The following is a 10,976-nucleotide window of genomic DNA, read 5'->3' as shown; positions in this document are numbered from 1 at the left end:
TGTTGTTAAAATTTATTTGCAATAAATTGGTTATATAGCGTAGTGGTTAAGAGTGCGGGCTGCTAACCCCAGATTCAGAGTTCGATTCCAGGCAGTGACCTGAAAAATAATAATAGAATCGAAACATATCTTAGGAAAGAGAACCCAAGTTCGAAATTTCCCTAGGACACCTGAAGAAGGCTGGAGAGTATATCAGCTGAAACGTTGTGTTAACAACAAACAAGATGAGGACAAATATCCGTGAAATGTAAATTGGTTATAGATCTTTTATTCTTTTACTTGTTACAGTCATTTGACTGCGGCCACGCTGGAGCACCGCCTTTAGTCGAACAAATCGACCTCGGGACCTATTCTTTGTAAACCCAGTACTTATTCTATAGGTATCTTTTGCCGAACAGCTAATTTACGGGGACGTAAACACACCACCATCGGTTCTCAAGCGATAGTGGACACACACACACACACACATATACGACGGGCTTCTTTCAGTTTCCGTCCACCAAATCCACTCACAAGGCTTTGGTCGGCCCGAGGTTATAGTGGAAGACACTTGCCCAAAGTGCAAATCAGTGGGACTGAACCCGGAACCATGTGGTTGGGAAGCAAGCTTTTTACTACATAGCCACTCCTGCACCAAACATTTTTTCAAATATAATTCTTCATAATATTTAATTATGAAAATATACTGGAATTTTTTTAACACTGAATGGTCATGAGGATCCATCTGAGAAAAACAGGAACGAAAGGGGTCCACAGGAAAAAAAAAATTTGGTTGAGATCCACTGATTTACAGCATACACAAAGTATCGAGATCAATATCGTGCCCCTCTATCTGTGCCCACCTCGACAACTGCGCAGTGTGCCCATTCTTTAAGGCGGCATCCATAAAATATAAGAATGAGTACCGCGACTTTTAGGAAATCCTATAAAAGGTTCGGCGACGGAATGAATTTAGAATCGACATGTACAATTGGTCTTCCTAGCTGTGTATCCGTGCATAAGCAACAGTTAGCTGTCTGCAGTCTCATATCAACAGAAACAACAGCCTTCTGCACTCGGTTTTCTAATGCATAATCATTGTATATTTTTATGGATATTATTTAAGAGGGTTGCTGTATGGGTGTGTGTGTGTGGGGGGGGGACTTTGCCATCTTGGTTTATGCATACCAGTAGCCCTCTCTTTGAGTTTCTCTCTTCTTTTGTGATGAGAAAACGCGTCGGGATGGCCAAAGCTGAAACGCCGTAGATTATACGTCTGTTTGCTTGAATTGTATTCCCTTGAGGGAAAATATGGGAGCGTCACCCCCACCCCTCCTACTACTACTACTACTTCCGTAACTACACGTGCCAACGAGGTAATTAAACCGTTTGACCTGCTTCTGCCTTGTTTGACAACCAAATCTACATTAAATAACCTTCTGTTATTGAAAAGGATGTTGAATAACTTAGTCCTAGATGTACAATGTAAAAAAAAACAACAAAAAAAACGGGATGGTCACGGCAGGAATGTTTTAGCTCACAGGTCTGTTACTGAGGACCAGTTTCCTCAAAGCACTTTTGCCTAAAAGTTATAAGTTTCTTTGACAACAAACTTACAAATATAACAGACCGAAAGACAGAAGACAGACAGATAGATAGACAGACAGACAGACACACAAATAGAAAGATAGATAGATAGATAGATAGATAGATAGATAGATAGATAAAGAGACAGACAGACAGATAGATAGATAAATAGACAGACAGACAGATAGATAGATAAATAGATAGATAGACAGACAGACAAATAGATAGATAGATAGATAGACAGACAGATAGATAGACAAATAGACAGACAGACAGATAGATAGATAGACAGACGGACGGACAGGCAGATAGACAGACATAGATAGATAGATAGATAGGTGTCTAGACAGATGGATAAAATAGAAAGATAGAGAGAAAGAGAAAGAGAGGAAAGAGAAATTAGAAGAAATACATATATACATATATTTATATGTGTACGTGTGCGCGCGCGTATATAAAATTTGCAAACTCACCTAAATTGAAGATCCAAAACTCATCTTTCAGTTATTAATACCAATTAATATTTGTAAACAACCGATAAATTAAATCTTTTTCAAAACAATCTTTCGCTAGTGTTGGTTAGTTCACGAGATATTTATATAAACAAGAGATAAAAATCACAACTGTTTAGAAGCGATATAAATAAAAACACAGAAAGACGGCGCTAATTATGGTAAAATTCCTTGCTTCCTCGTACAACACACAAAAACAGCGATTAAAGAATTATAAAATTTGAGAAATTCGTCTCTCTCTCTCTTTCTTTATCTTTTCTTTTTTATTTTCTATTGTCCCCTTCGCTGTGGTTCCTTAATCTTATTACTGCTGTACTTTTTTTTTAACCGTGAGAGACTTCTTATAATAGTAGTAACAGAAGTTAATATGGTCAGAGTCGGAAGTGGTTGTAATAGTAGTAGTAATGGTGGTGCTTGTTTTTGTTGTTACTATATATGTTGGTTTTTAAAGTTTGGTGCGATTATTCCTTTCGTGTTCGGCTCTATGTCATATCTTTCTTTACTTCCTTCTTTTAGTTTGGAGTGATAAGTAATACCATAATTAGAAACTTTACGTAATTAAAACAAGCACTCACTCACAATGTAAACACTTCCCAACTACAAAAAGCTTTTCTTATTTAAATCAGAAGTGCAGAAGTTGAAGTATCAGTGATGAGACATACACTTCTATGTACTTTAGGTATATATATACACATGTATATTTATATATACGTATTTGTCTCTAAAATAAATTTCTAAAAATCAATATATTGATGACGAAATCGTGTACGGAATGTAACATCTAGATTCAGATTAAATGTGCGACGGCAAAAGTTTGGATACTAAAACAATGTTTGTTGATATAATGCCGCTAATAAATTAATAAATTGTTGTTTAATTATTCTGGATATAAATACCGGTAAAAGTTATGTTGTTTGTCGTTAGCAACAGGAAAGCTGATATAGTTGCGAACAGATGGATACGTGGCAAATGTTGGAGATGAAAAAACAAACAAACAAAAAGCAAAAGTCCTGCCCAGATGTTCGTCCGTCCTGTGCGGTCGCTTTGACTGCTAGTAGTAATAAGTAGGCAGGGTATAGCTAGTGTATGGAGGCCTGAGAGGATCATAATACGTGAGTTTTAGATGCAGGCTTACAAGGGTCCCTTTGTGAAAACTTCTGATATTCCTCACAGACTTTTATGTAATGGCATTTCGTATGAAGGCTCCTACGAAAGATAAACAGCAACGTTTTATATATATAAACTACGTTTATGTATTTCGTTTGCAAGATTCCTGATGTGAAACCGTGCGTTGAATCAGATATTGCTTTTTCTTTTTTTCCCCTTCTTTTCATTTGCTTCAGCCACTTGACTGCGGCCATACTGGAGCACCGCCTTTAGTCGAACAAATCAATCCTAGGACTTTTTTGGAAGTTTAGTTCTTATTCTCTCGGTCTCTTAAACCGAAAACACACCAACACATACATACATGCATACATACATACATACATACATACATACATACATACATACATACATACATACACACATACATACACACACACATACATACACACACATGCATTCATTCATATATACATATATACATACATACATACATACATGCATACATATATACATACATACATGCATACATACATATATACATACATACATGCATACATACATACATACATATATACATACATACATACATATATACATACATGCATACATATATACATGCATGCATACATACATACATGCATACATACATACATACATACATACATATATACATACATGCATACATACATACATACATACATACATACATGCATACATACATACATACATACATACATGCATACATATATACATACATACATGCATACATACATATATACATACATACATGCATACATGCATACATACATACATACATACATGCATACATATATACATACATGCATACATATATACATACATGCATGCTTACATACACACACACACGCACATATTTATATATATACATATATATGGCAGGCTTCTTTCAGTTTCCGTCTACCAAATCCACTCACAAGGCTCTAGCTGGCCTGAGGTTATAGTAGAAAACACTTGCCTAAGGTGTCACGCAGTGAGACTGAACCCAGAACTATGTGGTTGGGAAGCAAGTTTCTTACCCCACAGCCACTCCTGCACCTATTTGATCATTTTTTTTTCATTTTTGCCATATAAGCACACGCACTATATATTCGTTTTTCACTTCAGATTTATTTTAATATCGTTCTGATTTCATGTCTTATGTCTGGAAATCTTTCGTCCCACGCCCTGTGACCTCTTCAGCGACCATCCATCCCACGCGTCTCCTCTTTTCCGGTTTAGTCCATTTTGTTTTTCTGTGGTGTGTATCTTTATCTGCGCAAGCATTTGTGTCTGTATCTGTGAGTGTGTGTGTGCGTGCGTGCGTGCGTGCCTGCTCATGTTTATGTGTTTTGTATGTGTGAATATACACATGCACGCACACACAGACACACACAGAGATGTAGACGCAAAAGTCATGCGGAGATAAAGCTAGACATGATAGAAAGATAAACTGGAAGAGACATGTGGGATGGAGAGTCGCTGAAGAGGTCACAGGGCGTGTAACGAAAGGTTTCCTAACATAAGACGTAACACATGAATGATACTGAAATAAATCTGGAGTAAAGAACGAGTTTACAAGGCAAAAAAATAATTAATTAAAAAATGACCATTCCGAAATATAGCAATATGTGATAAAACAAATATTTAAAAAGTGGTTTAGAAACTGGCTTTGTAGTTACATGCCTTCAAGTTCAGTCGCACTGCACGGCACCTTGGGCTACTATAGTCTCTGGCCGACCAACGGCATGTGAGTCAATTTGGTTGACAGAAACTGTATGGGAACTCAACGTACATACATGCATAGATAGATACATAAGTACATAGATAGATAGATAGATAGATAGATAGATAGATAGATAGATAGATAGATAGATAGATAGATAGATAGATACATGCATGCATACATACATACATACATACATACATACATACATACATAATACATACATGCATACATACATATATACGTACATGCATACATACATGCATACATGCATACATACATACATACATACAACACACACAACATATATACACGCACACACATACATACATACACACACACACACATATACACGCACACACATACATACATACATACACACACACATATATACACGCACACACATACATACATACATACATACATATATACACACATACATACTCGTAATTCAACATTGCCGTCTGCCGGAGCTGATGAAATCCCAACTGACATAATCAGTGCATTTTTAGCCATCTACACGAGATAATTTCTCAGGACATATGACGCAGTCCTAGGCGTCACAAACACATCCAAGTTAGGTTGGATGTGCTTACACACATTTTTTTTTTCTGTGTCCCTTTCTGTAGAAGAGCGTAGGCCGAAACGTAAAAGACTTTCTATTCCTGAGCGTTATACTAATACATCTGTTTGTTTTGTACACCACCTGCCTTCGTCTTTTTTTTGTGAACTCTCCCTATGTATGTATGTATTTATGTATGTATATGTGTGTGTGGTGTCTGTGTGTGTCTATATATATGATTTTCAAAAACTGCTTGTTTATCTGCTTGTCAAACCACATTTCATATCTCATTTTTATTTTAAAATATACAATTTCAAGATGGATATAATACCAAAATCCCTTTATATAATTGTGTAACGACTTGTGGTTATCTTCTCTGGACCTTTTGGGGGTGCGAGAAGCAATCACTTTCCGTTGCTTTAATAATCCAAATTCTCTACCAGTCAGAAACAACAAGACGCAGACGTAAATAATATATATCTACTTTATTCTCTTATGACAGTAACAGATAAGTGGTATATCTGGGTATCCCTTTGGTATAGATGTGTCAGAGCTAAACTATATCGCTGTAGAATCTACAGTGTTCAAATGCTAACGACACTGGTCAAAGATGGCGTCCGGAAAGAGGAAGATGATGTTGTCTGCAACAATTTGGTTAAAGCCTTCGGCCGACTGCTATCAAAAGTGGACAGCGAGAAAATATACGTCCGTTGCCTTCAGTCGCTTTGTCTCAAGTCAATGACTGCTGCTGGACGCTAGTGGTCAACGTCCTACGATCCCCCTGCCTCGGCTAACTGCCACGTAGGCAAAAAGGTCCTTCTTCCGGTGCTTCGCGCATGCGCGAGAGGGCCCTTCCTCTCTGCCTTGGTGAAGGCACCAACACCGCACGCGCGAAATAGAAATGGACGGTGCGCGTGCGCGCACCGTTATATAGAATCACTACAATTGCAAACAGGTAATACAAGACATCCTGATTTTCTGACCCATGTGAGAACTCCTACGTGATGTGATCATACGGCATGTTGAAAATAGCGACTAAATTTCTCTCAAACTATACTCTGTTGTATTAAAAATAAAGGATATATTTGATTATGTAGACTGATGTAATTTCGTTTTTGCATTTGGTTAACAAACTCTGTCTCTGTCTCTGTCTGTCTGTCTCTCTCTCTCTCATTACTTGATTTCCCTCTCTCTCTCACATCTATACAGCTATATAAATATAGGCCCCCAACATTTAGGGAAAGATAGGCGGACATACCTTAAGCTGACTTGAAGTAGAGAGGTTATGTCACTAAAGATGTCGTGAATGGCAACAAAACAACTTTGGCAAACATGACTGATTAAGTGATTAACTTGATGATTAAGCAATCAATCGATTGGTTGATTGGTTAAATAGTTAACCATCTGCCGAATGATAAAGAAGTGAAATAGAAACAGTACGTGAATTTATCAGTGGCACAATGACCCTTCTGAGATACAATGTAGTCTGATATAAGAAGTTATAAAAAGACAAACTGGTCACGACTACCATGTGTTTTACCATAAGCCTGCTAGACCAGGGCAGCCTCTGGTGCTAAACGATACTGGAGTAATCCTTGTACTCAATCCACAGACCACGGACAGTAAACATCAGTAAAGGTTTTATTTATATTATCTTCGTCCATGAAGGTTGACCATGTTTCTTGACATCTATGTGCAGAGCTGAGCAAGATTCATTGAAAAAAGGACTGGTCAGTGGTGTAGCTAGAGCGTGTGCCGCCCGGGGCAGCCCTTGTGTCATAACAGTATGCACATGTACAACATGGAACCTTCGCAATACTTTGTGGAATATTCCGTTTTTGTAAACAGTCACCCCCCCCCCCCCCCCCATAAAAGCGCTACCCGAAGCGGACTACCCCGGTCTCCCCATCTAGACTTGCAGTTGCATGAACGTAAGTTTTCCTTGTCTTTGTCACGCCCTCCTTGGCGCTCACTAGCACATGGTGCCTCAGGCTATTGCCCGAGTTGCCAGTACCTTGATCTGGCCCTCGTCAGTACACACACGATCGAGATTTTCATTTCTTCTTCAATGTAAGCACAAAACGTGAGATCATCTATGTATGAGTGCAACATGACAATTGTCATTATTTACAAAATACTTTAACAATGAAATGCTGACTCTTAACAGCTTTCTTTTTATTAACTTGTAATCATGTTCAATACTTACCTTACATAAAATACCTGTTTTGTAAAAACCAAAATACAAATGGGGTACGTGCACAGAAACCTATCAATCGAACCATGATATCCTAGTTGGGGACTGATATCATACCCTTCAGCTGGTATAATGTATTTAAAAAATTATTAAAAAATCTATGTATAAGTACATTTAGAATATAATCTATTTTATGAAATGTAAATGTATAATGTGTTTAGACTTCGGTTCCATCTCCAGGCTGTTCCATTTTATAGATGCAAATATAAATATATTCTGAAATCTGAAAAATCCAGGAGTTGTAAATAATTGATTGGAACCTTCTCAATCAATTATTTTCTTAGCAATCAATTGATTTTAATTGGAATACAGGCCAATCAATTATTGCAATTTGTTGCAATTAATTGTCAGTTATTTTACTGAACGTAAAAACATCATATATTTTGGAGTGTTAGCTTCGATTTAGATAAGAACCAAAATGATAAGAAAATAAAAGGCACGTCTTATAGTTTAAAAAAACATGATTATCAGAAAACGTTCAAAGATCAATTTTATTGATTTAGAATAGGAAACAAACAACATTATACTCTACATTGTACAGAAGTTGAAAAACAAATAAATTGAAAGCCTATAATTGAAAGAGTTTCTCAAAGGAGTAACACATTTAAAATGTTCTAATATAGCAAAAGGTCACGAACGATTTCAGATTTTTGAAACTAGTCCTTCATCCCAGAAAGCGCGATTGACGTTTAGAAATAATTGCTTTTCTAAATTCATTGGCGTTAATTATTGCCGAAAAATCATTAAAAGCGTAACCTGCTGAGCTGAAGAAATGTTCCAAGATGTTGGACATTGGTAACAAAAATCTACAGTTCAGATATTGCTGAAATGAAATTTTATCTTTTTTGTGTTTTTTTCAAACAAGTTGAAGCAAAGTCATCATCTTCTACAGAAAAATCAGACTGTTGCGACGCGACTGTCACCCCTTTCAGCTGATGTAGAGCAGCAGCCACTTCATCCGCAGGTAGCTCTACTTCGGCATTTTGTAAAATTTTCACAACTCCACTTTCAAAATTTGGGCTGTGCACAATGGCTGCCGATGGAAGCAAATATTTTTAAAAATCCTCGTAAGGATACAATGCGAGAATTTCGTAAAAAAGAATTCGAGCAGCTCCCAATTCTATTTCTGTTCTTTGCAAGGCGACTGTTACTGAGCGTAACTTTCCGAAATTGTCTTTTAGAGTCTGCAGATCATTATGATCGCATGGAGACAGCAGATACTCAACCAGCTTTGGATCGCCTGAAAAGATTCTAAAAATAGCTTGAGTTAGATGTACCTCTCAATCATGTCATGTTGCAAAGACGTTTTTTCCCGAGGTTTACTCGCAAGTTTTAATGATTTTTGCTTACCCATCAACGTTTTAATCTTATCATACAGAACTTCCTGCTTGTCTAGAATAAGCAGAAACAACTAGATTGAATTTATGAGAGGCACATCCAATCAATGTTATTCTACACAAATTCGCTATAGGTTTTTTCACTTCAGTATTACCTCCAGTAATAGCTACATTTTCTTAATTTTTGTTATAGAAACTTAACACATACACGACATAATCAGAAGTAGTGAACGATGTTTCATTTACCATTGGCGAAAATGCCAGCAAAATAGTGCAATAATCATTTTGATAATTGCACGAAGAAGATGCCAGAAGTCCAATGAAATGCGTCGAGCCCTTAGTCCAACCGTCGATTACTAACGAAAATTTACCTGGAAGTTCATCAGATATTTTCTTTTCCACTTCTTGAGTAAGTTTCCCCATGTATTTCTTTAAGTTCACATTTGTCATACTTTCCAAGTTTGTGCACTTACGAGTCAGTGGGTCTTCAATAAAATAAAATGGTTTTAAACCAACACATACCCTCTCAAACCACCATAAACATTTAAAACCGAGCGACTGACCAAACTAATTCTTGGTGAAAGAAAACTCAATAAAGATGGTTGTCCAGTTGCTTGTGTAGTAGAATACTCTGGTTGCTGTTTTTTTTGTATATGATACAGAAGATTTGTTCATTCAGTTACTTTTTTCTGGGTCAACTTTTTTCCGCACTTGCATTTCCATATATGTTCATTGTCTAGTTAAAATATTTTCTGAGAACTTGCTCGTTTTCACGCGGCATGGGTTACTTTAAAATAAAAGATATTTCGCCACAGTTTCAAATAGTATATACTTCGCCACTCCGCTGATGAAAATCTGATTCAGTTAATATGCTGGAGCGGAATTCAAAATACAACCGCGTTGCAGGCGAAGTTAGGATTTAATGACTTGAAGACGGAATGTGTGAATCATTCTCGACAGTCAGAACCAAGAATCACTCGGCAGCGATTATTTGACAACATACAAAATAGCCAATTCCTAAGCACGACAAAATGTATGAATCATTCTCAGCAGCCAGAACAAAGCGCCAACACAATTCCTCAAATAATAACAGAACGCTGTATTTGCCAATTGAACGTCGAATGAAGTGTGAGCCATTTGAAAAACTTTCGCTGACAATGTTGCAATTAACTGTAATTAATTGCAATTAATTGATATGATAGCAATCAATTGTTTTAATTGGCAGTACGACTCCAATAAATTAATTAGACCAATATAATGCGATTAATTTTTCATCAATTAATTTTTTACAACCCCTACTTACAACATGTTCAGTCCTAGAAATTTCGAATCGGATTCTCAAATGTTTTTACACACACACACACACACACACACACACACACACACACACACACACACGCACACACACACACATACACACACACACACACGCACACACACACACACACACATACACACACACACACACACACACACACACATATGCGCGTGTGTGTGTGTGTATGTATAAGTATGTATGTACACACGCACACATACAAACACATATATGTATGTATCGATAGATAAGATATATGTACACGTATACGTATACGTATACAATATGTACACTATCGGAAAAAATATTACTCAATAACATAGTAGAGCTTAATAAAATATTTTATTTGAGTTGAGTGATATATATTCTTTTATTCTTTTACTCGTTTCAGTCATTTTGACTGCAGCCATGCTGGAGCACCGCCTTTAGCCGAACAAACTCATTCTTTGTAAGCCTAGTACTTATTCTATCGGTCTCTTTTGCCGAACCGTTAAATTACGGGGAAGTAAACACTCGAACATTGTTGCCAAGCGATGGTGGGGTGACAAATACAGACACACAAATATATACATATATGTGTTT

General features: G+C 36.9%; 1 protein-coding gene across 4 annotated transcripts in view; it reads right to left on the bottom strand.

Moving 5' to 3' along the window:
- LOC115214935 (cell wall protein DAN4) overlaps nt 1-3,121 on the bottom strand; it is a 64,910-nt gene extending 61,789 nt beyond the window's left edge. For 3 of the 4 annotated variants that reach the window (XM_036505460.1, XM_029784016.2, XM_029784018.2), the window contains exon 1: nt 2,040-3,121. The gene's annotated coding sequence lies outside the window, so the exon portion shown is untranslated. Of the gene's footprint in view, nt 1-2,037 lie in introns of all 4 variants that reach the window. The other variant, XM_036505459.1, reaches the window with a different exon arrangement.
- Nucleotides 3,122-10,976: the final 7,855 nt, after the last annotated feature.

This window comes from Octopus sinensis, linkage group LG8, assembly GCF_006345805.1.
Source record: "Octopus sinensis linkage group LG8, ASM634580v1, whole genome shotgun sequence".
Classification (NCBI taxonomy): Eukaryota; Metazoa; Mollusca; class Cephalopoda; order Octopoda; family Octopodidae; genus Octopus; species Octopus sinensis.
This window is presented reverse-complemented; position numbering and strand designations above follow the sequence as displayed.